The 26,496-nt window shown below is 45.9% G+C and overlaps 1 protein-coding gene and 1 long non-coding RNA gene across 13 annotated transcripts in view; one reads left to right on the forward strand and one right to left on the reverse strand.

Annotated features, from left to right (window-relative positions):
* LOC133273918 (uncharacterized) overlaps positions 1-26,496 on the reverse strand; it is a 376,828-nt gene that overhangs the window by 127,030 nt on the left and 223,302 nt on the right. The gene's annotated exons all lie outside the window — the stretch shown is intronic.
* Positions 1-26,496, forward strand: part of KTN1 (kinectin 1) — a 113,620-nt gene that overhangs the window by 14,596 nt on the left and 72,528 nt on the right. For 5 of the 12 annotated variants that reach the window (XM_061462586.1, XM_061462591.1, XM_061462588.1 and 2 more), the window contains exon 1: positions 11,122-11,282. The gene's annotated coding sequence lies outside the window, so the exon portion shown is untranslated. Of the gene's footprint in view, positions 1-3,895; positions 4,020-11,120; positions 11,283-26,496 lie in introns of those variants that run through there. The other 7 variants (XM_061462590.1, XM_061462593.1, XM_061462594.1 and 4 more) reach the window with 3 other exon arrangements.

The following is a 26,496-nucleotide window of genomic DNA, read 5'->3' on the forward strand; positions in this document are numbered from 1 at the left end:
CAAGTCAAGAAGTAAAGCAAGGAGAGGACTCTCAGAGAGGTTGCACCTTGAATTGTGGAGGCTGATGGAGCTAGCTGGGACCAGTTGAGGATGGTTCAAGTTAAAATGTCCCATTTCAGCTGGCAGGTGATTGGGATGGTTTCAGACCACTCCATGGCCTCAGCTGGTTTTGCCAGCACAACGGGACAGCGTACGAAGGGCTGAGAGGGCTTGGCTCTCACCAGCAGTGGCAAGCCCAGCCCTCACAGGCCTCTTCATGACAGTGTGGACCTGCATTGCCCACAGGGGTCGTTGTATTCAACACAGGGATTGTGCCGAATTTGTCTTGTCCTTACAATGATAGCTCATGGGGACAGGAAATTGGTGCTCCCTCAGTGTTGTGAACACTTGCTGTGCTGAAGTTGGGAAGCTGGAGTGTCGTGTAGCAGTCATGGTGTTTCCCTGGTGTGGTCCTGCAGCTGTAGTGCTGAGTTTCCTCAACTATCCTTTGTTTCACTGCAGAAGCCTCTGGAGATAGGCTATGTTAATCTCACAGCTCCTGGGGATTTGCCTGCATTTTGTGAACCTGAGATGGAGAGTCAAACTGTGGTGATTAAGTGGGAGAGGCTACATCAGAGATGAACTTAAAATACAAACCTCTTAATATGGGTGTTGCTTCCTGCCATGGATAGGGGCATCCTGCAAATAGCATGGGCATCAATGCAAAGCAATGTAATCAAGTTATGCAGTTTGGTGACTCTTCTGTTAAAAGGGCATCAGATTGTTTACCCTTCTTGAGGTGAAGAAGGGAAAATGTTTAGAAAGCTGAGAGATTATCAGAGAGTAGAGTCACATTCTGTGGGTGATTCAAGCTCTCAGGGTTACTTCCATGTAAGGGATGTAAGGATCTTCTGGATGATGCCCAAGGGAGGGGAGGCATGGCTGTGCCTTGGGAGGGCTCCGTGCTCACAGCTTCCTTCTCAAGGCTGAATATCCACTCGTGGTGCCCAGTGTGTTGGAGGCTCAGTGAGTGAGGTGCACAGTGATGGGTGAGTCCCAGTGAGTGGAGGCCCAGGTCAAGGGACCACCTTTTCCTTTGGAAAGCAGCAGCCACCCAGAGCCAGGCCAAGGTTACTGATGAGCAGGACCACTCAGAGCAGGAAAGAAACCATGCTTCCTCTGTGCAGTGGAGGAAGCTGTTATACACAGCCCTGCATAGTGGGAGCCGGTTATGGGGCAATGAATCATCCAAAGTGCACAGTTACTGTAATGATGAATTCTCATGAGTCTTAATTAGCAAATTGCTTAATTTTACTTAGAAAGTTGATGATTACTACAGCAACAAGTGCTTTGTGTATTCTTTGTAAGCATTGTTCAATATCTTTCTTCCTTGGATAACTAATTGGAGAAAACTATTCCAAAGAGCTTCCACTACTGTGCCTGTGTCGGTCTCTTAAACATTTCTGCAGCAGACGTTCCTGCTTTTCCTGGATTCTTTAATCTCGTTGTGGGATGGGACTCACAGGAGACTTTCAAAATCCTGGAAGGGACAAGGAGCAAGTCAGTAAGGAAGCTCTACCTGTTTTATTCATTAGTGCTCTCAGCAGCTGCCTTCTATTTTAGCATGCTGTAAATGTCTACCTGCTTGCTTTGAAGTTGGTTAATCTGGTTTGGCTTTATCTTACCTTTTTTTCAGGAGGATGTTTGAGAACTAAAAGCTCGTGACTGACAATGCTCTGCTTTCTGCTCTCCTGAGCTTTATGCTAAACTTTCATAGATGTAATTGTCTCAGAAGTGTATAGCTTGTCTCAGGTGTAGCTTGCGTCTCCTGGTGCCCTTGCTGCCTGCAGCATTAAAGCCTGGCCTTTGGAGGAGGTAGAAGAGCAATTGAGAGCAGGATTGTGTTCCAAGAAGAGAGGAATATATTATGCACAAGATGTCTCCAAATGCAGCACATTCCAATTGCGCCAGGATTCTATGCTTCTTGTTGCAAAGATGATTCCTTCTGTTTGGTTTAGCCCTGTTTTGGTCCCTGTGCCTTGATTCCCTTCTTGCCAAGGATGTAAATAGAGTGAGGTTTTGAGGAGGACCCCAAAGTGGGGGTCAGAACAAAGTGCAGACAAGCTGCAGTGTCATCAGTGGGCTCTGCAGGAATGAAGGACCTGCATGGAGCTGGCAAGGCTCTCAAGAAGCTGCAGCACAAAAGGCATCTCAGAGTTAAATGCTGGATGCTGAAGTGCCTTCAGTCTGACAAGTGTGACGATCACACTCTCATACTTATTTATCCAATAGGTCTGCATTCTAAACCTGATCAATGCTTTTCAGTGTCAGTATATAGTAGATTTATTGCTAGGGAAGCAAAGAAGCCACCACAACTACTCACTGCGTAATAGTGAGTATTTTTATAGAATCATAGAATAATAGAATAGTTAGGGTTAGAAAGGACCTTAAGATCATCAAGTTCCAACCCCCCTGCCATGGGCAGGGATGCCTCACACTAAACCATGTCACCCAAGGCTCTGTCCAACCTGGCTTTGAACACCGCCAGGGATGGAGCATTCACAACTTAATTTGACTTTTAGTTGTGAATGTTAAAGTGTATCATCATTAGGTTATGCTGGTGTAAATACAAACATAATCAGGTTCATTAGGTTTGATATTTGGTTCTAACTTGCCCCTGTGTAAATCAAGTATCACCCTCTTAGAGAAGTGATGTTACAATGACTTGAAATTGTGTCAGAATCTAGTTTAATTTTCAGGTTTACTGAGTGATGAAGAAGAGCTGTAACTTCCCATTTCCCTGAATCAGATGTTGCAGCCCAGGTCGCATAGTAGTAAGGCTGCCACTTCTTTATCCTGTCAGACTGGGGCTCTCTTATCCCCTGAACAGGGCAGTAATGTGGGATTTGGTATTCTTTGCAAACATTAGCAGGCTCTCAGCATTTGTCTGCTAATGTGTGTTCCTTCCATACATGCTAGCAGAGACAAGCGTGAAGTCAATGCTCAGCGTGCATTGACTTCTGGAAAAGGAAAGTCACTTCTGTCAGATGGAAAAGGGGTAAACTGGCTAGAAAAGAGCCATTTTTCCTGACTTTTACAGCACTATTATGTGCAATGAAGACACTAACTGCCCCCATGTCAGAGAATTGCTGAGAACCAGACCCAGAGAGGATTGCCAAATCCTCCCCTGAATGCCAGAGGAAGCACTGTAAGTAAAAGTCATCTCTTACAACTGAAAGGCTGAATGGTGACTTTAAAACGATACAGTTAACTTAGTTTAATTTTCTTATCTATGCAAAGCAACAAATGAAGACATTTGGTATGTTGTTTGCATAGAAATCCACTCGTCCTGGCCCAGCTGTGCTCTTAAGCCTTGTACTGCAGTGTGGGGGAGAGCACATTGGTCTATCCTTATTTTTCGTTCTGTGTTACATTTAAAATATGGCCAGAAAAGGGGAAAATGGGGGAGGAAGGGAAAAAAGGGTGAAGAGAGGGCTTTAAACATTGGCTGCCACCTTAATTGCGACCTAGCAATTAATGGCTACAGGCTTTCTTGGACAGCTCCTCCATGAATGTCACACACAAATATATCTGACACCTGGGTTCAGATGTATTCTTCCATGCTTTTTGTTAAGTCATCTTTCTAATTTTTGTGCCACATGGGCTGCCTAAATTGAATTGCATTTAAACGAGGTGTGTGCGCGATGGATCATCTGAATGCTGCTCTTTCCCTCCAAGTTCTGTGACAAATTGCTCTAATGCAAACACCTTGTTTCATACCTGGAGCTTACTGCTGCAATTAAATTCTGATCCTTTAAGCCTTATCTTGAAATAAGCAATAGCACTCATGCGTGTTTGCCCAGAGAAGCAGAGAGGTGTGCATATAACAGATGCTAACAGACCTCTATTAATTTAGTTTGCAGGGGTCACAGGAACATTGAAGACATGAGCAATGACATTAGCGTGTCTGGGACCTTCAGTGCAAGCTCTCCAAGAATCAGAGCAGACACCATGATGCTTTCACTGCTGTGTCAGCTGAGGTATGTCACCACTAGAGTTTTTATTAGTTTACTGTAGAGGGAAGGACAACTAAATACAATGCAAATACAATGAGCCAAGGAAGGGTGCCGACCAGTCACTGAAATCCCTGTAAAACTTAGTTTTGTCTGAGTGATTAGCAAGATATAATGTCTGACACCGCAATGAGTCTGCAGGGTGAATGGCTCGGCGATTAGTCAGTTCTCATTACCTCTTCCTCCAATTAACAGCAAGCAAATCGGAGTCAACAAGACCTCAGGAGAAACTGGACTTCCCTAAAACGCTGCCAGATGTCAGCAGAAGCTCCCCCCCCCCCCCCGCCTTGACCTTTTGGTACTTTTAACACACATAATTAGCTGTTAACGCAATCATGTTTCTGTCACCCTAGCCCTTCGCCTGTGGTCTGCCAATAAACACAGTTAGCTTAGCTGTGACGAAGGAGTCCATGGCCAGCTCTGCCCTCATGTGCTCCTGCTCTTCATTTCGTTTCCACACTCATCCCAGCCAAGCAGGAACCCAGCCGGAGATCCCTTTTGGTACAGCCTTATCCCTCCATTTGGGTCTTCCTCGCTCCTCCTTGCTGTCTTTGCAGTTTCTGTTGCTTGTATGTTTTCCCTTGAACAGGTTATGGCATTAAGACTATGGGCATCATATATATATTATACATACGGCTTTCTTATACATTAGCTTTTATGGTCAGTGTATAGAAATAGAATTCTATTAATTCTCCCCATACAATCCAAGAGAGTATTATGGAATATTTTTATCTATTCTTGGTGTTTGCAGGCTCTGGAAAAGCTGTCTTGTTGCAGTGCCACTTTTTTCCTCTTTTCTTCAGTTCACTTGCCTGCAACTTGTCAGAATTAATTAAATGCTATGATTGCTTTGGCCTCCGTTCAGTGGGCATTTACCTAACTTGTAAATACAAGAGTAGCTCCCCTGAGCTCTGTTTCCACTCAGGTAGAGTTGCTAAGGTATGCCCAGCAATGCTCTGAGGAAAATGAGAAACCCATATGGGCATGTGTTTGGGAGGGTCATAATTTGGCTGTTTTATAAAATCCAAATCATGATGCTCAAATCAATTAGGTTTTGCCTATTAATATTAAAACCACTCGCATTTATCCCCAGGTATTTTTTACAGTCCCCTTTACTCCTAGTTTGGCATAGGCAGTGCTGCTATCCAAAATAAATGAAGTGTGTGAAGACAGTTTAAAGGTGTTGAGGAATGTAGCTGTTTCAGACCTCTTACCTCTCACTTGACTCTCACCTCATTTGTTAATGGGCCCATTTTTCCCTGTAGGACAGTAACGCTTTTCTCTGTGACATTTTATAAAAGACCTACTAAACCTCCTTTTGTCCCTTAGGGTAAAATCAGTTGAACTGGCTTCTTTTCTGGTGCCTTTCTGTTTTCCCTAGAGAATCTGGGTTGGCTCTGTCCTTTGTCCTCCAGGCTTTACAAACAGTATGATAAGAAACCCTTAGACATCTTATGAATTTAGATACCACATGGGCAGATGGTAGGTTCACTAGGGAGAGGCCTGTCATGATCTAAAAAGGTTGGATGTATAGGCAAAGAGAAGCATATTTGTTCATTTTAAGTATGAGGAGCTAAAACAGCAACTAGCAGAGAGATGTATGGTTTGTGACACCATGGGTAACTTTGGATCTCCGGGGACACTAGTGCTCCTTCTGCTGTTTGCAGAATGTCTCCCTGGACACAAAGATTTGCAAACATTTCCATACCTCCATCCACCCTTGGGATGTGGGTGTGTATTACCACTGATGGTAGCAAACTGGGGACCAGAGAACAAAGATCCCCCTGGCTTGACACTCATTACACAAGGCAGGCGGTTGCATCCCTTGTGTGGCTGCAGACAAAATACCTTAGTATTAAACTTACTCTGCAGTGGCATAAACAGCTGGGATGGTTCCTGTGCTCTTTGATTTATCCCGACAGGCTACGAGTGCCTTTACTGCACATTTCCTTAGAAGTTTGTCACAGCCTGACACGCGCCGCTCCCATGATGCCTCACAGAGCTCAATCAATGTCCTTCCCTGGCTGCAAAAGGAAAAACATGCTGAGCCAGCCTTGCAGGCTGCATCAGCAGTGGGATATCTTATCCTCCTACTGAAAGAGCCCTTGGAGCAGAAGGTCTGTGACTTTCCATTTCTTTCCAACACCCCCCCCCCACCCCCATCCCTCACTGCATATTGTTTCTCTTTGCTGCAGGTCTGTGCTTAGAAGGGGTATTGTGTTGGTGTTGTAAACATTTTTTGTTTGAAAGGGAAAATATCTTCATTCCATAGGTATTGATGAAGAAGAGTATTAACTTAAAACCTGCTATAGATGAAGGTATAACAGCATAAATAACAACTTGGTAGTCTGAATGGTGAATAGGAGAAACGATTTGAACTATTACTGTGATACCACATGAGGAGTGTTTTATGGGAGACAAGGTATTTTCTGTGTCATTTCTTCATTTGCTTTGCTCAACAGTACCCATCCAATCTTAAAAAATCACCTTCTACTATGATGATAGCAAGAAAAGGGAAGAATATTTGAAACTCACTTTGAAACAGTACTCAATGTGAATTCAAAGTCTGGTTATTATTGTGCAGCTAGGAAAGCTGCTTTTCTGTTTAGCTTTCCTGTGATCCCTTTAGCTTTATCTGATACTGAAGCCTTGAAATCTCTAGACTAGAAATTAAATTCTACCTCTGTAGCCCAGGCCTAATGACGCACTGGCGTCACAGCAAATAACTTTTCCTTTAACATGAGTTCTTCCAGCTCAAACTTCTGCTTTTCAGTCAAAATTGTAGTCTTTTGGAAGAAACAATAATGAAAACCCTGTGACACAAGCATAAGCATAATTGGTGACTTGAAAATTAACAGGGATTATACAAACTGATGGCAGGCCCTGATTTTGCAGGGATTTAAGGGCTTGTTTTATTCTGCTTGCACATGTTAGCATGTAGAACAGTCAGAAGGGCTCTGTCTTGGACTGATAGGGAATTTAGGGTGGCCATGGCAAGGCAATGAGCTGAGCAGTCAGGGTGCCTGGGTGAGATGCTGCACTTACAGCATCAGACAGCAATTGCTGCTGCTACTTTGGGTATAAACTGCAGCGTTTTGGGAGAGGACATGTGCAGGGCTTGGGTGTCTGGTACAGGAACAGCAGCTTGAGGGGGGGAAAGAAAGGGGTTTTCCATTGGGATTTCCCATGGGGTTTCCATTTTATTTTACATGTGTGAAAGCTTGAGAGCAGCTAGTCCCAGGCCTGTGGTAGGAGGTGAAGACTGAAGAACATGAAATGAAACTGAGAGAAGTTGTGATTTAAGTCTGATCAGTCTGAAAGTGTTGGGCACTGACATGTCTGGGTGGTTTAATGGTGCTGCTCAAAACTGGTCGTTTTTTGAATGTGACAGAATTGAACAGAACTGTTTTAAACCCTGTTTTGGGCTCTTCAGTGCTTTGTTATAATGGTAAAATCCAGAATTGGAAGGTGAAAGGAGTTAGAAATAGTTTTTCAGTGAGCACTCAAACAGCTTCTAACAATTCCCTTTATTAGCTGGATTTTCAGCAGTACAAAATGTGACCATGATCATCCCAGCTTAATAAAAAATGTAGATACATTGTGATAGCATGTGGATTATGTGGAGACTTGCATCAGCCTGACGGATTTTCGTATTGATCACACACAACATCATGGTTTTGACCATTGTTTCTTATTATGAGCTTTTAGTCTTCTCACAAGAGTTTCCAGCATCATTTCTGCTGACAGATGCTGCTTAGGACAGATGTATTTTTATTCCCTTACAGTTGTCTTGGATCAAACACCTTTTTCCACGTAGCTCAAGTTCTGCAGTGGAGTACTCCTGGTTTACTACTCCGAGAAAACTGTAGTCATTTTTGTGACCTTCTTTAGAATCAGCAGAAATCTTTTTTTGGCACGTGTGATCTAGTAATTTCCACTTCCTACCAGTTGTAGGAACTCATGCTTGTAAATAGTATAGAAAAATCACGCAAATAAAGAGAAACAGAAAAAATCCAGCATTTGATCATACTTTTTTCTTTTCTAGCTGGAACCAGTGAGGTGAAGGAACTTGCAGGATATTTGTTTCTGGCAGAGATGGGGATCTGTAATGTTTTTTATATAAAATACTAAATTGACAATAATCAGCTTCCATGGCTTACAGCTAAGCACATAGCTCGCCCTTCTCTCAGGCCTCCTCTGAATCCACAGAGCTGAAGGCTTTTTTCCTTGTGATCTGAGAAAGCAAAATTCCTGACAAAACTAATGACTTGGGGCTCCTGCTGCATTTTAAAACTTTTTCTTTTTCCTCATGAGTGGCTGCCTAATGTGAGTGGGATTTCAGTGATAGTTTGCATTATTTCCTCCCTGCAGTTGGGGATATTCAGCATCATTAGCCTGGCTGACTGATCTGCACAGTGGTAGCTCTCCAGTGAATTTTTCTACCAGGTTTCTCAGTCCACATAATATAGTTTATTGCCTAACATATTGAGCAATGGTCATACAACTGTGGGTCCATGGCAGAACCCCAGTCCCCAGCCGTGGGGCAGCAAATTTGTTCCTGCTCCTGGGAAGCAGCGATTTGGTTCTGATGCCAGCTGGAAAACTCTGCTGCGGACAAAAGCAATTAAACATCAGCAAAATCTGTTGTTGCTGAACACTGCCATAACCACTGTAGCTACCTAAATGATTAATACTACTCTGCTCTTGTGAACCTCCACCTGCAGTACTGCATCCAGCTCTGGGACCCCCGACATAAGAAGGACATGGACCTGCTGGAGTGAGTCCAGAAGAAACCACTAAGATACTCAGAGGGCTGGAGCACCTCTCCTACGATGACAGGCTGGGAGAGCTGGGGTTGTTTAGCCTGGAGAAGAGAAGGCTCTGGGGAGACCTTAGAGCAGCTTCCAGTGCCTAAAGGGGCTGACAAGAAATCTGGAGAGGGGCTTTTGACAGAGGCCTGCAGGGATGGGACAAGGAGGAATGGCTTTAAACTGACAGATGGCAGATTTAGATGAGATACTAGGAACACATTCTTCCCTGGGAGGGTGATGAGGCACTGGCACAGGGTGCTCAGAGAAGCTGTGGCTGCCCCATCCCTGGCAGTGCTCAAGGCCAGGTTGGACGGGGCTTGGAGCAACCTGGTCTAGTGGAAGGTGTCCCTGCCCATGGCAGGGGGCTTGGAACCGGATGAGCTTTAAGGTCCCTTCCAGCCCAAACCATTTGATGATATGACTCTATGATTATAAGCAAGATTTGGGCATCAATTTGCACCTTGCAAGCATAGGGTGCAGAGGCTGCCTTTGCCTGACTCGTGTGCTGCTCTCAGCAGCACTCCTGCAAGAGTGGAGTGACTGGCTGGGATATGCTGAGGCAGGGAAGCTCTGGGATGAAGCAGCAAAATGCTGCCCTGTGATTGAAGTTGCCACCTCCTGCACATCCTGTGACCATCGCTGCTGGCATGTACTTGCCTCTGGCCTGCTTTGCCTTGCATGCAAAGGCACAGCTTCTGCCAGCATGCACCTTGCCTTTGCTCTGAATAGTTTGGAAATGCTGGGCTAGCCTGCAGCTGAGTGACACACATCGCTGGTGAAGAGGGTAATGGTGAGCTCTTAGTGCAGCTCAGTGCAAATCCTTCTTTGATACCAAATACTGTGGAGCAGATGATTTCTCAAGGGTGCTTTGGGACAAGCAAAAAAAATTGTTTGCTGTGAGCAACAGGACCTGGTAATTAAACCAAACTCTTCATTGCCAGAGGTATGAAGAAATGATGGGAGGGTGTGTGCAAAGCCTTGGGGGGATGCCAGCCTCTCCAGTTTGCTGGAAGAACTCCCTTTTGCTGTCTCCTGGCTGAAGAGTGGTGAGCCCCTGTGGATACCACAGCTGGGCTCAGCATGCTGGTCCTGACAAGCATCAGCACTGATGTGCAGCCACTGCTGGCTCAGCTCTCCTTATCACTGCTCCTGCTGCCAAAAAAAAGGTGAATATTCTTGTCCACAGGAGTTTGCTTTTTCCTATCAATGTTTGGAACTCCTGGAAGCTGCGGGTTAATGTCAGTCCCCCAGTGATGGAGCCAGACTTGTGGCTTTGGTGGCTGCTTCTGCTGTTTCACTGTCCCCCAGTAACTATAGGACAGAGCATTAACTGTCATCCCTGTGAGTACTCAATGTGAATTCAAAGCCTGGTTATTATTGTGGTCAGCCACTGATCTCATGCGCAAGCTGTTGGTGATGTTTAAGGTGAAAGAAATTTGCCCTGTGAGCACTTGGGGAAGGATCCACGTCAGAAGAAATAAAAAGGCAGAGGTTTAAGACGTCTGAGCTGAAAAAATCCACTTAAGCTCCCCTGAACTCCAGACCAGCACAGCCGTGATTGAATGAGCCCCTTCAGTACGTCCTGTGCTGCGAGCAGGGCTAAATCATGCTGGATATCCAGGCAGTTTTAAGGCAATTAAGAGAAATGCAGGGGCACCCCCCCTTGCTGGTCAGGGGGAGGTGTCCTGGGGGAGGCCTTGGGGTGCACTGTGCCTGCCTGCCCCGGGCCCATGGGGTGCCTATGCTTGCCCACCCTCCAGAAAGGAGGTGGAGAGGGGTGCGGAAGGAGCCAATGTGCACTGCGTGGGGGTCAGTAGGGAGAACGGGGCACCCAGGCAGGTGATGCCCTGCATGGATAGGGGACCCTTGTGCGTGTAAGCAGTGGGCGCTGGGGGTGATTCCCCTGCTCGGGTGGGAAACCTGAGTGGGAGGATCCCAGTGTGCCTGCGGGAGGCCCGGGTGGGGGATCCTCGCATGGAGGAGGTCTGGGGGGTGTGATCCCCGCACACGGAAGGCTCCGGGTGGATGTACCCACACACGTGGGGATGGCGGCGGGGAGGCTCCCTGCGGAGGGGGGGAAATCCCCGTTTCTGAGGTAGCCGTGCGGGGCACCCGGGGTCTCCCCACGCCGGTGTGGGCTCTGGCGGGGGTGACTCCGCGGTGCGACAGGGTAGGTTGGGGACCCCGCAGGGCGGGGCGGACGGGAGGCGGCGGTGCCACCGGCCATCGCCGCCGCGCCTTTAACAGGCGGGAGGGGGGGGGCCGGCAGACGCGGTGGACGTGCGGTGCCGCCTCCTCCCTCCTTCCCTTCCCTTCCTGCCCGCCAGCGCCGCGCAAGCACTGGCTTGCCGCCGCTCCGTCTCCGCCGACCCGCTCTGCACGGCCCGGCCCAGCTCGGCCTGGCCCTCCGCGTCTCACGGTGAGTCCCGCCCGGAGAGCGCCCGGCCCGGCGGCGTGGAGGGCCGGGTTGGGCTTGGGGCCGGGGCCTGCCCGCGGCCTGCCCGGCGAGGGGCGGTGGGCCTAGGCCTCTGCGTGGCTGAGCCGCGGAGCCGGCAGGTGGGCGGCGGGGCGAGCCCCGCGCTGCGGGTTCGGCTGGGCGGCCCCCGCCGCCCTCCCTGGGGGCGCTGAGGGCGGGGGTTTCACCGGGGGCCCCGCTCGGGGGGGTGGGGGGGAGAAGCCGCTCCCACTCGCGGCCGTGGGGCGGCTGCTGCCGGGGGCCTCCGGCAGCCGCGCCGCTGGGGCAGCGCAGCCCCGCCGGGCAGGGGCGGTCGGTGCCGCCGTTGCACGTACCCTGGGAGCCTTCCCGAGCCAAGGAAACTGCTAAAATGGGGGAAAATGATGTATGGGTCGTAGGTGTGCGTGTGTACCTGCCTGCTGCCGGTGGCGCGGACCTGGGGAGCGCGGTTGAGGGCGAATTGGTCCCCAGAATGTGATGTGTAATGAGTTCCCCGTGGGTTTCGGCCCCCAGGGTAAGGTTAGGCGTGAGCCGAATGCTGCAGCGCCCGGCTGGCCTCGCAAACTTTAATGAAGCATTGCGCTTTGCCGGTTGGAGGAGTCCGGCCCATTTTGTATTTCTGTGGTAGTGCTAACCGCGCACGGGAAAGCCAGCTGCCTTTCCCCGTGTTCGCAGGTGATGTTTGTCAGGGGTATCTTATTTAAAGCTGCCTCTGCCTTCCTGGTACAGCGTTGGTGCCGGGTGCTCGCGGCGGCAGTAACCCCAGAGGTGGTGGTACCCTCACGTCTTTTCTCTCTACTCACAACTTACTGCTCCATTCCTGGAGGCCTCCCTCTGCCGTGCAGGTTATTAAGGGGGGAAGTATAGTGGTGGGGAAGACAGAGCTGCAGGGTTATATGTTCTGTACCCAGCTACTTTTAATTGATGAAGTAACTTAATTGAGTAGGTGGCTATTAAGAATAATGTAGCATAGTGTCTTTTCGGCATTAGGCAGCACCAAATGTTGCTTTCCAGTGATGTGCATGCACCTGTGTGCTTTAGGTTTGCCGGTTTATAGCCTGCCTTTTCCAAAGGCTCTGCTGTGTGTTTTGAGGTCACTGTTAGCAGAACTCAAAAGATTATTTCTTGCTTCGTTGAAGTGAGCTAAGGAAGAGATGTAAAGCTGATACTCAGCTGTAGTTCAAAAGAACTTAAAATGTTTTTTTCCTTGTGTTTCCATTGCTGCCTGTCTCCAACAATGCGCATGACGTTTAGTAGATGTAACTGGCAAATTCTGTTTAACCTCTCTTTCTGTATGACAAGGCAGAAATCCCTCTCTGAAAAAGTCTGAATTAATTGCTGCAGAAGTTAAAAGGGGATTCAGTTCCCATGTTCCACCTTCTTTCAAATATTTTCCTTGCATGTTCTCTCGGTGAATCGTTAACGTCCTCCTCTTTGGTTTGGGCTGGAAGCATTTCTCTGCCTTGTGGACCTCTTCCCTATAACTGCACTGTAATTTCTGTCCGCAGACAGGCTACGCAACTTGCTTTACCACATATTTTTTCTCTTGCCTCATATGCTGATGCTGCTTTCTGCATACTGTGATTAAAATAACTTTTGTGTGTAACTGCAGCAGGGAAAGGTTGGGGTTTGGCTAGAAACACTAATTCCCTGTTAGAGTTACTAACCTTTATTTGTTAATTGATTTTTTTTTTCCCTATCTGTCTAGTCTCAAGAAGATGCTTTCTGCTCTCAGTAGCAGCAGTCGGATATGAAGAACACAATTAGCTTTTAATTTGGTTCTTTACCCCCCACTGTCAGAAAATCCCCATTGCAGATAACTAATCCTGATAACTAGTTTGGTTTTGAGACCCCTTGAAGAAAAGGGAAAGACTTGTTCAAGCCTGTGTAAAACTGTGGTATTTGTTTAGCTGTGTAGCAGCTTTCATTTGCATCATCTGCTCTTGCTTTTGTTGTTGCTTAAAAGTGTCTAATCATTGCTTGACTGTCAGTGGTATAAGCCCAAGGTTAACAAAATCCCTCAGAAACTGGAATTCCCCATGAATTCTGAAGATGATGCCTATAGATTAAATATGGTTTTGTCCGAGACCCTTGAGCATAAGGACATGGGGAGTGAGGACATGTGTTTTATTTTAAGCATCAAACTTGGTTGCTCCTAATCCCTTCCCCTGCTGCTGCCAAGACACCCACCTCTTGCCATTGACTTTGTGAGAGCTTCAGCTCCCAAGTTTAGTTCCCTAATCATACCCAAGTTACGTGCCTGAGTAAATAGCATGAATATCCCCTGCCTCATCCTGGAGGGGTGAAGAAGACAGAGTGGAAGGAGGAGGGTAATTCTTCATTCCTGCTATCCACTCCAAGAGCTGCAGCAGCAAGCAAGTTTGTAAGAACCCGAGAGCGGAAGAGAGCCCCTGATCAAGTTTAGTTTCCCTGTTTATAGCACCCATCTGTGCTGTTTATGCCTTTTGTAACATAACTGCTTTTAAGGTGAAACTTGTTCAGTTTATTCTTTGCTGCATCTCTGCAAGAGAGCTGTTGAGAGCTTTCTCTTGGTCTTGGAGCAATCACTGTATTTCCATCCTCGTGGTGTTTATGGCCTGTTTGTGTAACTGGGTTTTGTTCTGGCATTGCCATTTGGTTTAAAACATTGTTTTCCCTACCTGATGTAATCAGAGCAGTCTGATCCCCTCTTGACCACTTGTTTTAATAGGTTAAACAAGTCAAAGTCTTTAAGTCTCTTCCTGTTGTTCTGTTACCTATATTCATGGGATTTCCTTGTTAGTGAAAAATTTTGCTTTTACCCATCAAAACCTTTTTAATAGAAAGGTAATTTTAGGCACCTGTGTTTAGCAGTTAAGCTTCCTGCTCTGTGTTGGCGAAGCAGCAGCATTGTACTATTTCTTTAAAAAGAGTAATTTTGGGGGGGGGTCTGTTGCTGCACTGAGATCCTGAACTTTTTTGACATTCGTTGGGTGATTGTTTTAGGCTAATGAGACAGGGAGCTACTGGGCTAAATCTTTCCCACACAAATCACGGTGCATAAACTGTGGAGATGATAGATTGGAGAATTACCAGCTCATGACTCTTAGGAATCTGTTTCTCTTACTGTTATACGAGATGTCCAAGCAAATAAAACACGATGCCTTTAAAAAAGGAAATATTTATTTATGGGTTTGGAAATGTAAAAGCTTCTTCCTGTTCACATGCCTGCATGCTACAGCTGCTCGCAGGAGAGCAGGGACTTCTGAGCTTTGAAAACTTCCTATTTCTTGCCAGAGTGGAGCTTTTAAAGTAATTCGTTTACCATGTGGACTTCTCCAGTCTGATGCCTGTGATCTCTTGTTTGGGAACACATCTGTGCCTGCTGGTGTGGGTATTGCCTGAGAGATTTGGATTCCTGATTTTTATTCCACTGCTCCCCCACCCCATGGTGCTTCATGGTGTCTGTTATTTCCAATGAGTTTGGAGTGGGAGCAGCAGTGCTCACATTGATAAGCACTGCATGTTGATTTCGACTCACCTGCTTCTTCAGTTGAAGAACTGCTCTTTAGTTGGCGGGGGGGAGAAGCAGAATGAATCCAGGTGCTGCTCGAAGCAGGGAGGCGGTATGCAGGCATTGTAGTTCCTGTCATTCCTCTGCAAGGGTTTTTCTTCCCCTGATGTGAGAACTAAAGCAGCATCTGGGCCAGGTTCCCTGCATTTGAATTTGTCCTCTCTTGGTCGCTGCCATGCTTGGGTGCAGGACTGCTGCAGTCTAATTAGATTATATTAGAATGAATAAGTGAATAAATGAGCTTATGGGGGCACAGTCAGGTCATCTCATCCCCTAAATATAGGTCCTGGGCAGGGTGCAAGCTTGGTGCAGTGTCTATCCATACAGCAAAATTAAATGGAGATCTCCTGGGAATGTATAAATTCTGCTGTCTTGTTGGCCTGGACACTCCAGTGTCTTGGTATGAGAAATGCCAAAATCCTCTCAAATACAAGCATTCTTCAATTGAAGCTTGATGGGGAGTTGGAAGAGGAAGTCATAGATGTGGAAACTGTAATAATCTTGAGGTGCTGAAGAATGCAAATCTCATGATCCTTTTTAATGCTTCCTATTTAACTAAAGGTGATTTTTCTTTTAAGTGTCCTAGGTACTGTGGAAAATGGAAAAAGAAATGATTTAATGTAGCATGTATGCACATGAAACTCTCAAAGGTTTCTTCTCTGACTTTCTAACATGAAGAATATTGTCTCCTTGCAACACTATGATGGAAAGAAATAATTTAGGAGCTTCAGGCCTTGAATTTCGCTGTGTGATGCGTGTGGGATGGGAGGGAGAGGAGAAGGATGGCAACTTTAAGGTTTGTGGGTTAATCAGAAGTAAAATAGTTACTTGTATGCCGCCCTTCTTGTTTTTTGCAGTGTTCTTTGGTTTTGTTAGTGCTTTGTGGCTACCCTGCTTATCAAAAATCACAGCTCTAAATTCCCTTTTATTTCCAAGACGACTTATTTAGAAGAGTAGCATTTTTTCTTTTTCAAATGAAACCACATCTTTGCTTGTAGATCACTGAGGCTGTGTTATAACTCGGGGAAAGTGCTGTATATTAGTAATGTGGGCAAGCTACTCATTTTCTTGCACTAGTAATCCCTATTAAAAATAGCCTTGTCCTCTGCTGTTAGTAAGAACTCCCTGCTGCTGTTTCTGTCAGGCGTGCAGGATTTTCAATGGTAGTAAAGTATGGAAAGAAGCACTTCTTGCAGGTTTTTGCTCTTTCCTGTTGGACCCCTCCCTCCTGGCGGCTGCTACTGCCTGCACTGCTCTGTCTGGTTCAGCTCGCAGTCAGGCAATCCCACAAATCACTGCTCTACTTGAGAACAGCCAGTACATTGCTAACAGCTCCCTTGCTGCAGGAAACATCTTTAAGCCCTTTTATGCTGTAAAGTTGAGGAAATAGAGCAAAACTCCTGATTTCCTTCAAGTTGTAGTTGAATGACTGGTTGAGCATAAGGGAAGGCTTTTTCCGTCTCAGGAGTGTTGATGCCTAGCAAAACACAAGTTGTTTTTTGGATGGTGCATATTGAGTAGCTCACCTTTTCAGCCTGCCTATCTGGTCTCCAGTTCGTTGAGCGTGTGTTGAATGACCCAGAGAAAATAAAGCTTGAGTTCAGAATTACGTGGGTGTTGAAGGCTTTTAAAGCCTGGTATATTTATGCCCGTGATCCATGGCACTTCTAAAAACAATCCAGCTCCCATCCCATGGAGGGGAAGTACCTCAGTCCAGTGTTATTTTGTTTAGCTGTGTCACCCGCCAGAGCAATATAAACTGAACCAGAGTTATTTTGGGCTACTTATTCCTTTGCTTCCAAATCCAACCCTGCAAGGCTTTCTGATAGAAGAATGCTGGCTTAATACTGCTTTCCACTCTCCCATATGGACTGAAAATGGCAAGCAGGGTATTTTATTTCAGGGATGTGACAAATTTTGGTACATCTCGTTCCAGTCTGTGTAAAGGTGTCTTTTGTCTGCCTGCAACTGCACAGAAAGGAAGTTGTTGAGTCCAGGAGATAAAAGCGCTATCTTCTCCCCTGCGAGGGAGCAAGCTGCTTGCTCCTTGGCTTGGCAGTGCTCTGCTGCTGTCCTGCTTGTAGTAGGGCGGGGAAGAAAATGTTCCTGGGAAAATGTGAGTGGACTCGTAATCTATTTGCAAGTGCGTAGCTGTCAAGGAAGATGATGACTAAGCTATTGCACAAGGTGCAGCTCTTCAGGATTGGACCGGATCGTGACTGACTGATAAGAGAGCCTATAATATCAGTTAACTGGTAATTTTATTGTTGCTGGCTTAATCTATGAGTTTTATTTTTCCCCTCAGCCTATTTGCTGTGGGGTTTTAAGTTTAAAAGGCCATACTCTGTAATTACAAAGAAAAAAGTCCAGTTTATTGGAGGAAGTGAAGGGTTCCTGAGCCTGTGGTGGAGAGTGCTAGTAGCAGGCGTGTTTAAAGCCAATAACTTGCATTTGGCTCACATGGATCTCTGCTGGGTACCTGCCCTGTGCTGCTGCCAGGCTGTCGCTTGGTGAGGTCTGTCTACCCTTGTGAGTAGGCAGGATGGAGGCACTTACCTTCCATTTAACAGAAGGGAAAGCAGAAGCCAGTTGCCTGCAGTTGAAGATGCTGAGAGGTCACCAGCTCCTAATGCTGTTCTGGCCAGGACCATGCTGCCTGGGCTTTGTGCTGGCAGTTGGCTGGTGGGTGAGTGGGAAAGGGCTCTTCTGTGGTAGCAAGGCTGCCCCTGCATGTGTCTTCCTTTCAGGATCTCTGCTGCAACAGGGGTGGGAAGCCAAGACTGGTCCCAGAAAGCAGTATTTCTTCCTGGGTCCCAGAAAGCAGTATTTCTTCCTGGGTCCCAGAAAGCAGTATTTCTTCCTGGGTCCCAGAAAGCAGTATTTCTTCCTGGGTCCCAGAAAGCAGTATTTCTTCCTGGGTCCCAGAAAGCAGTATTTCTTCCTGGGTCCCAGAAAGCAGTATTTCTTCCTGGGTCCCAGAAAGCAGTATTTCTTCCTGGGTCCCAGAAAGCAGTATTTCTTCCTGGGTCCCAGAAAGCAGTATTTCTTCCTGGGTCCCAGAAAGCAGTATTTCTTCCTGGGTCCCAGAAGGGTTTGAAAGGCTGCTGTGATGATTACCACTGTGTTGTCCACCAAGTCATTGCTTATGTTACATGGGGTCATCCCAGCTTGGCTTTCATGTAGGCATTGCCTTTCCCCTAATGCTATGCTATGCATGGACCTAAAATGAGATGTGTGAAACCAACTGCATCATCTCTTCTGCCCTTCCACATTTCAGCTCCAGTGATACCTGAGAGCAGCACCATGGCTACAGCAGGTCATACCCAGTTATCTTTCACAGGGCATTTTCAAATCTGGGAAGTGAACAGTGTAGCGGTGCTGTGCCAGGAAGGGCCTTTTCCCCTAGGATTAGGCAGGAACTCTTCTGCCTCCTTTAACTTGCTGTCTTCTGGGGACACTTGGCACGTCCTTCTCCAGGACCAGGCAGTGTCTGTGTTTCAGTGAGGTGTGGTGCTGGGATGCTGACAGTAAGTGGTGTTTGTGGGTGAATGCTGTATTGCATAGTACACCTACTGACATTTGTGCAAATACCTGTTGCCAGCATGTGTGGCTTCAGCTGTGATGAACTGATAAAGAACTGCTGCTTTTTCTGTTTGTGCTGCCTTGTCTTGTATTTATTACTGTAAATGGTGGAGGTGCATCAAAGATTCACTTCAAGTTCAAGCTCTGACCAATGAGGAGCTGTTTGCTTGAATATTGAGAAGGTGCCCTTGGCAAGCCTGTCCTAGTGTGGACAATGAGGAGCATTGCCCAGAAGAGAGGCAGAGGTCTTCCAAAGCCTTGGAAACCACCAAGCTGCAGGGAGGATTTATGGAGGTTGTTTTAGGGTTTTACTGGGTTCCCTGGATTTTCTCATGGCAGCTCAGTGGGAGTACTGACAGTTCTCCCTTGTTACCTTCACCCCATCTACACCCTATCTACAGCCTGTGCTGCACTACTGTTAGGATTGGATTGTGTGCTAGATTTAGTAAACCTCTTTACAGCTTAATGTGTGCATATGTAAAAACAGTTTGTTGTTTTTTTAAAAGTAGCTTTTAATGAGTTAGAGCCTAGTTCAAGATGCACATCGAAGCTGGGCTTTCTCTGCACACATGGCAGTACACTCGGCCAGTTATGGGAGGGACAGGTAGGTGACTTCTACACCTTGGTGTACTTCCACATGTGGATTTGGTGAGGTGCGGAGTGGTGTGAGTGGGTGGGGAGGGTTCCAGAGGCATAATTACAGCTTGCATAACCTGGTCTGCAGTCTGAGGCATGTGAAAAGTGCTAGTGAAGGGGTTAGGTTTCAGAAGTTTTAAAGGCTTGTGAAAATTCTTGGGCAGATATTTCCATTACAAGCCTGCCTTTTCAGTCTCCAACCCTTGATCTCCCAGTTTGTACCTTTTTTCCATGCTGTTTGTGTGGGCAGAGGAAGAATTCTTTGGCTTCTGGTCCAGTGTACCTATTTCTAAGTACATTTCTTAATCCTCACTCCCCATTACAGGCTACTGGAGTAATAGTTTAAAGTCTAACTGAAGTTGGAGGCTAGTAAGTTTAGATTTTTGTGGATGTGGTAAAGTGATTGTTCAGTCCTCGCATGCCAAAGAAGGAGCAGGTTGTGGGGCAGCAAAACAAGGGGAGTGAGAACCCAGAGAAGCATGAGAGAAATGACCTCAATTACTTTGCATTTCTATTGCTGAGCAGTTTTAGGTCTTTTTAACAACCTGGCATGTTCTCGAGTTCAGATGAGTACTGTGCTCATCACTAAAGCTGGGTGCATTGGGGCATGTGTGCATGCATGTGTTATGAGACTGTTTTTGGGGGAGGGCTCTGGGTTTTTGGGTTATTGACTTGAACTCAAAATTATGAAAACAGTGAAAAGCATATTTGAAGTCCCTTTAGGAAGCTCTTACAAGTTTTGTCCTTATGATCACAAGTAGAGGAAACCCATAGAGATGCACACATTGAGCACATCTTTTGGGGGGTTCTTGTGTGTTGTTGTTCAACTCCCAACATTGTGCTGTATCTGGGGTTATGCAGTGACCTGAATTGTGGAACTGGGGACCAGTATGGCTAAGGAGTATTGTGGGGTTTGCTGAGTGGCTGCTGCTGCTCAGAGGAATATTAGCAAGCCTCAGCATCACTCATCTGGGGCTCAAAAACCACATGAGGAAGGTGGTAAAAGAACCATGGACCATGTGGTGAAGGAGTAATTCAGGTCTGTGTAAGCAAGTCTGTGGAGGAGCTGAAGCCTCTTCCCTGATGTAGGAGGGGAGTTTAGCTTCCTACTCAGGATGTTTTAAGTGGTGCTGTGGAGGCTGCTAAAATACTGCACTGGTTCCTGAGTACCTGTGACCTTCTAAAGGTGCTCACCCAGATCCTAAAGGTGGGTCTGAGATTCCATTCTGAGTTGGCACTGTGTATTGTTGCTGTATGTGTTATGTGTGTGGTCCTTCAGCAGACCGAAGCACAGAATGGTTAACAAGGTGAAAAGAAACCTTATGGATAGGAATGTGTAGTGCTACTGTTTAGGAGCAGATCTCCTTGGTGTGGAAGTGGTGGTATCTTGTGGAGCTATGGCCGATGAGGTCCCTGTTGTAGCAAGAGATGCTTGGTTAGATGATGAGGTGAGCTGGTAGAGCCCCCCTTTGTAAATGGGCTACATGCAGTGCCTCAAATGACAGTGGAGAGGGACCTTAATGCTTCACCTATCTCAGTAGGAAAATGACCACAGTTAAGCAGCAATTTCTTAAAATTATGTTGTGCTTTTAAATTGAGTTGAAAGTTCCAGCTCATAATGCAATTTATACTTCAGAATACACTGGGGTAATTTGTATGGTGCCAGTGCTGTAAGGATTTGCTTCTAAAGCCTCTTTTGTTCATTAACCATTCTGAAACTTTAAGAGTATCAACAGCACCATGTTCTACAGCATTAGAGATCTAGCTTGGATATAGAAATGGTATATTTATGCCTGTATGATAACATGCTTTAGGATAAGCTTGAAGGACAGCTTTGCTGCAGAGCAGTCAAACTCACTCATGTCTGCTGTGGAAGTCTTGGGGATAGCAGTCTGTTTAGACTTCATCAGGTACAAGTTTGTGCTGGAGCAGAAAGTCAAAATACTAGTGTTGTAGGAAGCTTATCATCGGCAGAAGCTTATGTGGTTCAAGTTCAGTCCTGAATGTACCTCTACATATTCCCTGTTTTCGAAGGTTTCATAAAAACAGCATGAGCAATGTTTTAATCTGGCAAATGATTTTTAAGTTAGTTCACAGTTGTAATAAAATCCAACCCTCTTTTGCAGGTGTCATTTCTAATGTGACTGTGGATAAAAATTGCTGCTAGCAAAATAGTGAGTGGTAGAAGCCTCTTGTATCACTTAAACATGTTCCCTGGAGTCCTAGGGCTCTGGTTCATCTCTAAGTGGCAAGAGTGGCGAGTAGGAGTCTGCTGCTGCTCTACTGCCAGGTGAAATAAAGCACAGCACCCATGCTGTGTATGGAGGCTGCAGATTCACCATTACAGCACTGAGCACCTTGTTGGATTGGTGGTTTAGAGTTTTCTGACTTGCAGACAAAATGCATTCATAGCCAGGTCCTACCCATTTGCTTCTATGCCAGCATTGTCCTCTGGCTTGGACCCCACCCTGCAAGGTAGGAGCTGGAGGAAGCTGATCTATGGGTATGGCCTGTATTTGCTTGGGTGTAGTTTGGGTCAGCATAGCTGTACGTGCTCAGAGGGAAGCAAGTGTGGCAGGTAGTGCTAGCTCAGGCCTGGCTCTTTGGGTTTTCTGATGGCTTTGTGTGTTTCTGAGCCACAGCTGTGTTTTACTGTATTAAAAGCAAAAATAGGCATGCTGATGTAGTGCTTGCCCAGCTGTGTAGGCTGAAGAGGGGGCATTTCCAGGCTGGGGAGGCTCGTAGTACTCACGTTTTCTGAGTCCTAGTTTGGTAGTTGTGCTGCACATGCTGATGATAACTCTTACTTGTGATGCCTCTGTCAACTTATATGAACTTTGATTTCTGTATGTTCAGTCTACATTCCTTCTATAGTCTAGCCTAAACTGAAGTTGCCCTTTTAAAATCTTGAGAACTAACTGCATACTCCTGCGTTTCAAACTCTTGGCATATTTGAAAATTTATTACTACCCTGAACTTTGGTTATTTAATTGGTGCATACTTGTTTCTACTTTTTTTTCCTCCCACTGTACTGTATGTGGTGAGGAGAGCGAAAAATTTTGCCTGTTGATTTTATCTCCTTTTCCAGCTAAAGGTTTATCAAGATTTAGCCAGATAATGGGGCACAGCAGTCTTGTTTCAAATGCTGCTTTCTGATGCTCTCATTTAGCAAGGTCTGTGCCTTATTTACAGTAATTTTGATGCAGCAATCATGCTTTCCTCTCTTTAGAGAAAACTGAAATCACTCGACTGCTTAGACATAATGTAATACAGTAAATAATATCTTAAACTTCAGGTAGTTAGAAGAAACCACATGAAAGCGTCTAGATCTGATATGATTCACAATCACTTAAGAGTTTTGATTTCCCTCTGTGAGTTAACAACTCTCCTTTAGCTTGCAGCCTGTTTCCAAGGCAGGTCAATATCATATTCCTCAAAGAATTCAAATAGATGAGAGCATCCATCTGCTGTTGGCTTCTCCTTTTGTCCACTGTGGTTTAACAATGGGATTGTTGAGTCACCGAGAGGTTAACGAAGCACTTTTTTGTCAGTGGTCCAGTCTCTTTGTATAGTTGTGTTTAACAGCACACTGAACAGAAATAATGGGAAAATCTTGTTGGTGGAATGACCAGGGTTGTCATTTTGCAGTATCAGGGTGAAGACCTGCTTAAGCTTCAGGCTTCTAGCTGTGTTCTGGGTGGCTGATTGCTCTGCAAGAACATTAAAGATTAGTTTCTCTATATCTTTTTGCATTGAGCAGTGTTGGAACTAGGGGATCTGAATGACTACAGTTGGTTCAGCAGCTGCTTTCCATGTAGCATTTAAAATTACTTTGTTACAACAAGTCTTTTGGGGTTTGGCATTAGAAAAAGAGTAAATTTTTGTAGCCCTTAATTATGACATGTAGGAACAATTGCAGCTGGACAGGCAGCAGTCCAGCTCCTGCCTGAGTGAGCAATGCTTTTGTGCTGTGCCATCCCTCTGCACAAATGCCCATAGTGGGCACTTGCTAGGTTCATTTGGTTTGATCTCTTATAGGAGGGGGTTTGAAAGTTCCAATTTTGAGATTATCACAGTAGTCCTTCAGGCCTCTGCCCAGTTGGTCTGAGTGAACCTGTTACTGTGACTGCCCCAAAGAGCTTCCAAAGGAGGCAGCTGGCAGTGGGAGTGTGGGATTAAAACCCAGCTATTATATCTAGTTGTACTGGGATATTGGTGGCTTGGCTTTGTAGGTGCAGTGGCAAAGTAATTGCAAGGAAACACTTGAAGGTGTAGTGTTTTGCTGGCAGTGTGGCCCCTGTGTGTGTACAGGCAATGCAGAGCTTTGAGAAGCTTGGGAAGGTACAGGAAGGGGTTGTGCTCTGTTGTATGTGGGTGAGCTGTGACTTGCAAGATACCACGTGGCACAGGGAGAGGTTTCTTTTCTCCTGTCTCATAGTAGCCTTGCAATATCCAAAGGGGGCCTACAAAGATACTGGAGAAGGATTCACTGGAGACTGCAGCGATAGGACAAGGGGTGATGAGTTCAGACTGCAACAGGGGAAGTTCAGGTTACATGTAAGGAAGAAATTCTTTACTGCGAGGGTGGTGAGGCACTGGAATGGGTTGCCCAGAGAACTGGTAAATACTTTGTCCCTGACTGTGTTCAAGGCTGGGTTGGACAGAGCCTTGGGTGACATGGTTTAGTGTGAGGTGTCCCTGCCCATGGCAGGGGGGTTGGAACTGGATGATCTTAAGGTCCTTTCCAGCTTTTCATATCCTGTGATTCTGTCCTTTGCTCGGCAGAGCTGAGTGGCAGTGGGACTTGTAGGAGTGCCTGCCAGTGGAACAGTGCTCTGAGAAGCTCTCACCTTTTACCTCTGGAGCACCTCTCCAGGCTGTTTCTCCTACAATTGAAGTCAAAGTGCACCTATTATCACAGAGGCATTGCTGTTTGCCCCAGCTGTGCCTCTGTTCTAGGTGTGTCATTAAGCAAAGGCATCATCAGCTGACTTGCGAACAATGCATGCAGTAGAAAATACAGAACTCCTGTTCTAGACGCAGCTTCCCTTGCTGCTTCCAGGAGCTGCTGAGCCTCTGTGGCAGCTGGTGTACACGTGGCAGTACCTTCCCCTGTTGGGAATGTTAAAAATACCCACTACAATTTTCCCTTTCCACATACCAAGGTATATTAATGTGCTGCTGCTTTGATTAGTCATTTCCTCTTCCTTTGTTCCTTTCGAAACAGGGTGAAGGACTGCGGGCGCATACTTCAGTGAAATCTTGTGTAGTTAAGGAGTCTGAAACTAGATTCTCCTGGGTTAATACCTGTCTTTGGCAGAAGGATTCTGTTCTCATCTGTTAAAATACACATTTAAAAATAAGTCTGGATAAAGTAACTTTTATGGTGTTCATACTAAGAATAACCAAATTTATTCTTGTAGGGAAAGAAATTGTAATGTGAATGAGGCTAATACTCCTACTTCCAGAAATGTAATATATTCTTGCAGGAACGCTTTGGTTGGTACTTTGCTATAGGAAAATTTCACAATGCTCTCGCTTATTTTGAGGTTTCTTACCTTCCTCCTGTGCCCTGAGCTCCGTGCACACATACTCTTCCCTCCCCAGGTTCCTGCAAGACCTTGTTCACCATGGGTGGAAGCTTGCTGAAAGCATCATGACACTGTTAGGCTGTACATGGCTCAGTTGTAGCATAATTTTGTCAGTCTCAGCACCATTGTGGTATATTACAAAGGTTAATAAATTCTGCTATACCTACTTAAACATTGCTCTGAGTGACTTGTGAACCTTTCAAGGTTGGCTACTTTTTGCTTCTCCATTGCTGCTGCTGTTTTAGCAGGACATTTTGAGAAAAGCTTTAGCACCAGGCAATGGGGAGACCCACAGAACAAGTGAGAGATTTAAAACTTGCTTGTGGGTCTGGAGAAATTCAAGTGAATAGGCTAAAATGTCATCTGACCAATATTGTTAAGGGCAAAGTTGAGTAGAAATTTGGAGAATTGAGCAGTAAGGGTGGACCTCTGCATAGCTACTTGCAGAATTTGGAAATGTATCCCCTAAACAAGATGCCATCCTCGTTAGCAATCTGTGAGTTTCCTGTTCTTCTGGTACTGAGAACATCCACTTTGCCCTGGATTCAAAGCAAGGATGTCTTGTGCCTGCCTAGGGAGCTCAGGCCTGGGCAGCAGTGCAGCTTCTGCCAGGCTGCCTGAGGAGAGGTGAATTGTGTTGGAGCTGTGTGAGTGAGGCTTTCAGGGAGGTAATTACCTGCAGAGCCAGATAATACACTTGGGTCTTTTCCTTGACTGTTTGCCATTCATGTATATAAAAACCTGTGGGTTCTTGTATGTAAAAACCATTAGGCTCCCAGGACTAAGATGCCATTCATACTTTCACAGAAATCTGCTAAGGCAAAAATAAAAGCAGGACCAGAGGCCTCTTCTTTTACTTGTCTCATTTTACATACATATTAAAACATAAACAAGGATGCGTAATATGGGAAGGTATATTTCGATAGTTAAATTTGCTGTCTCACTGGGAAAGGGAAAAGGTTCCATTCCAGCTGTTTTTTCTTTGCAGATTGTTGTGGAAGTATGAGAGGAATTTGAGTACTGAGAAGCTACTGCTCATACCTGCTTTCCTCTCTCCTTCCATTTGCAGAGACTGAATTGGATTTAAAGAGATGAAAGGGCTGTAGAAGCCCCATATTTTTCAAGAGATGATCTTTAAATTTTTTTCTTGGAATTTGGGACTCTGCCTTGTTTTTGACCAGAGGGGAGTCACCTGCGTAATTGCTGTGTGTGCTGTAGAGCTTGTTGTAATCAAATGGAAGTAATAGAGCATGGCAGGGGTAGGTGCAGAAGTCTCAGAATAAATGCACTTATGCTAGTGCCACTAATTGCTGTGTCAGAAAAGAATTAAGCTGTGTTGGAGTAAGCCTGATAGCTGAAACCCTTCACCTGGCCTTGTTTTGGCAGAGACAGCTTTGAAAATAACACTGCATGTGGTTGTGTCAGCAGATGGAGCAGGGGATAAGATGGGGACGGGCAGCTTTTTGACCCCAGCTGAAGGATGTGCAAGCGGCTGTGCTGGTATATGCAAAAGCCCTGTGCCCTAGGAAAAGCGTGCCATACTAGCTGTGAAAGAGCCATGGCAAAGTGGCCCTTGGCGTTAGAGCTACCATATAGTATTTGCCTCTGGCTGCAGAAGATGGTAGAGACTTTCTATGGATCAGAGGTGAAGATTATACTGTGAATGTATTTGTACAGTGGACTACAACAGATGTCAAAAGGCCTTTGTTGAGGTGCACAGTGGCTTTAAACTTGTGTAAATGGCTTTTGTGTGGTAAACCCAAGCTGCTATAGACTGTCACATCAACTTGGCTTGTACAAACCTTTGTTAACTTTC

Source organism: Pezoporus flaviventris, unplaced genomic scaffold (genome assembly GCF_033815535.1).
Source record: "Pezoporus flaviventris isolate CSIRO_AGI_PZ_B2104156 unplaced genomic scaffold, CSIRO_AGI_Pfla_v1 ptg000035l, whole genome shotgun sequence".
Taxonomy (NCBI): Eukaryota; Metazoa; Chordata; class Aves; order Psittaciformes; family Psittacidae; genus Pezoporus; species Pezoporus flaviventris.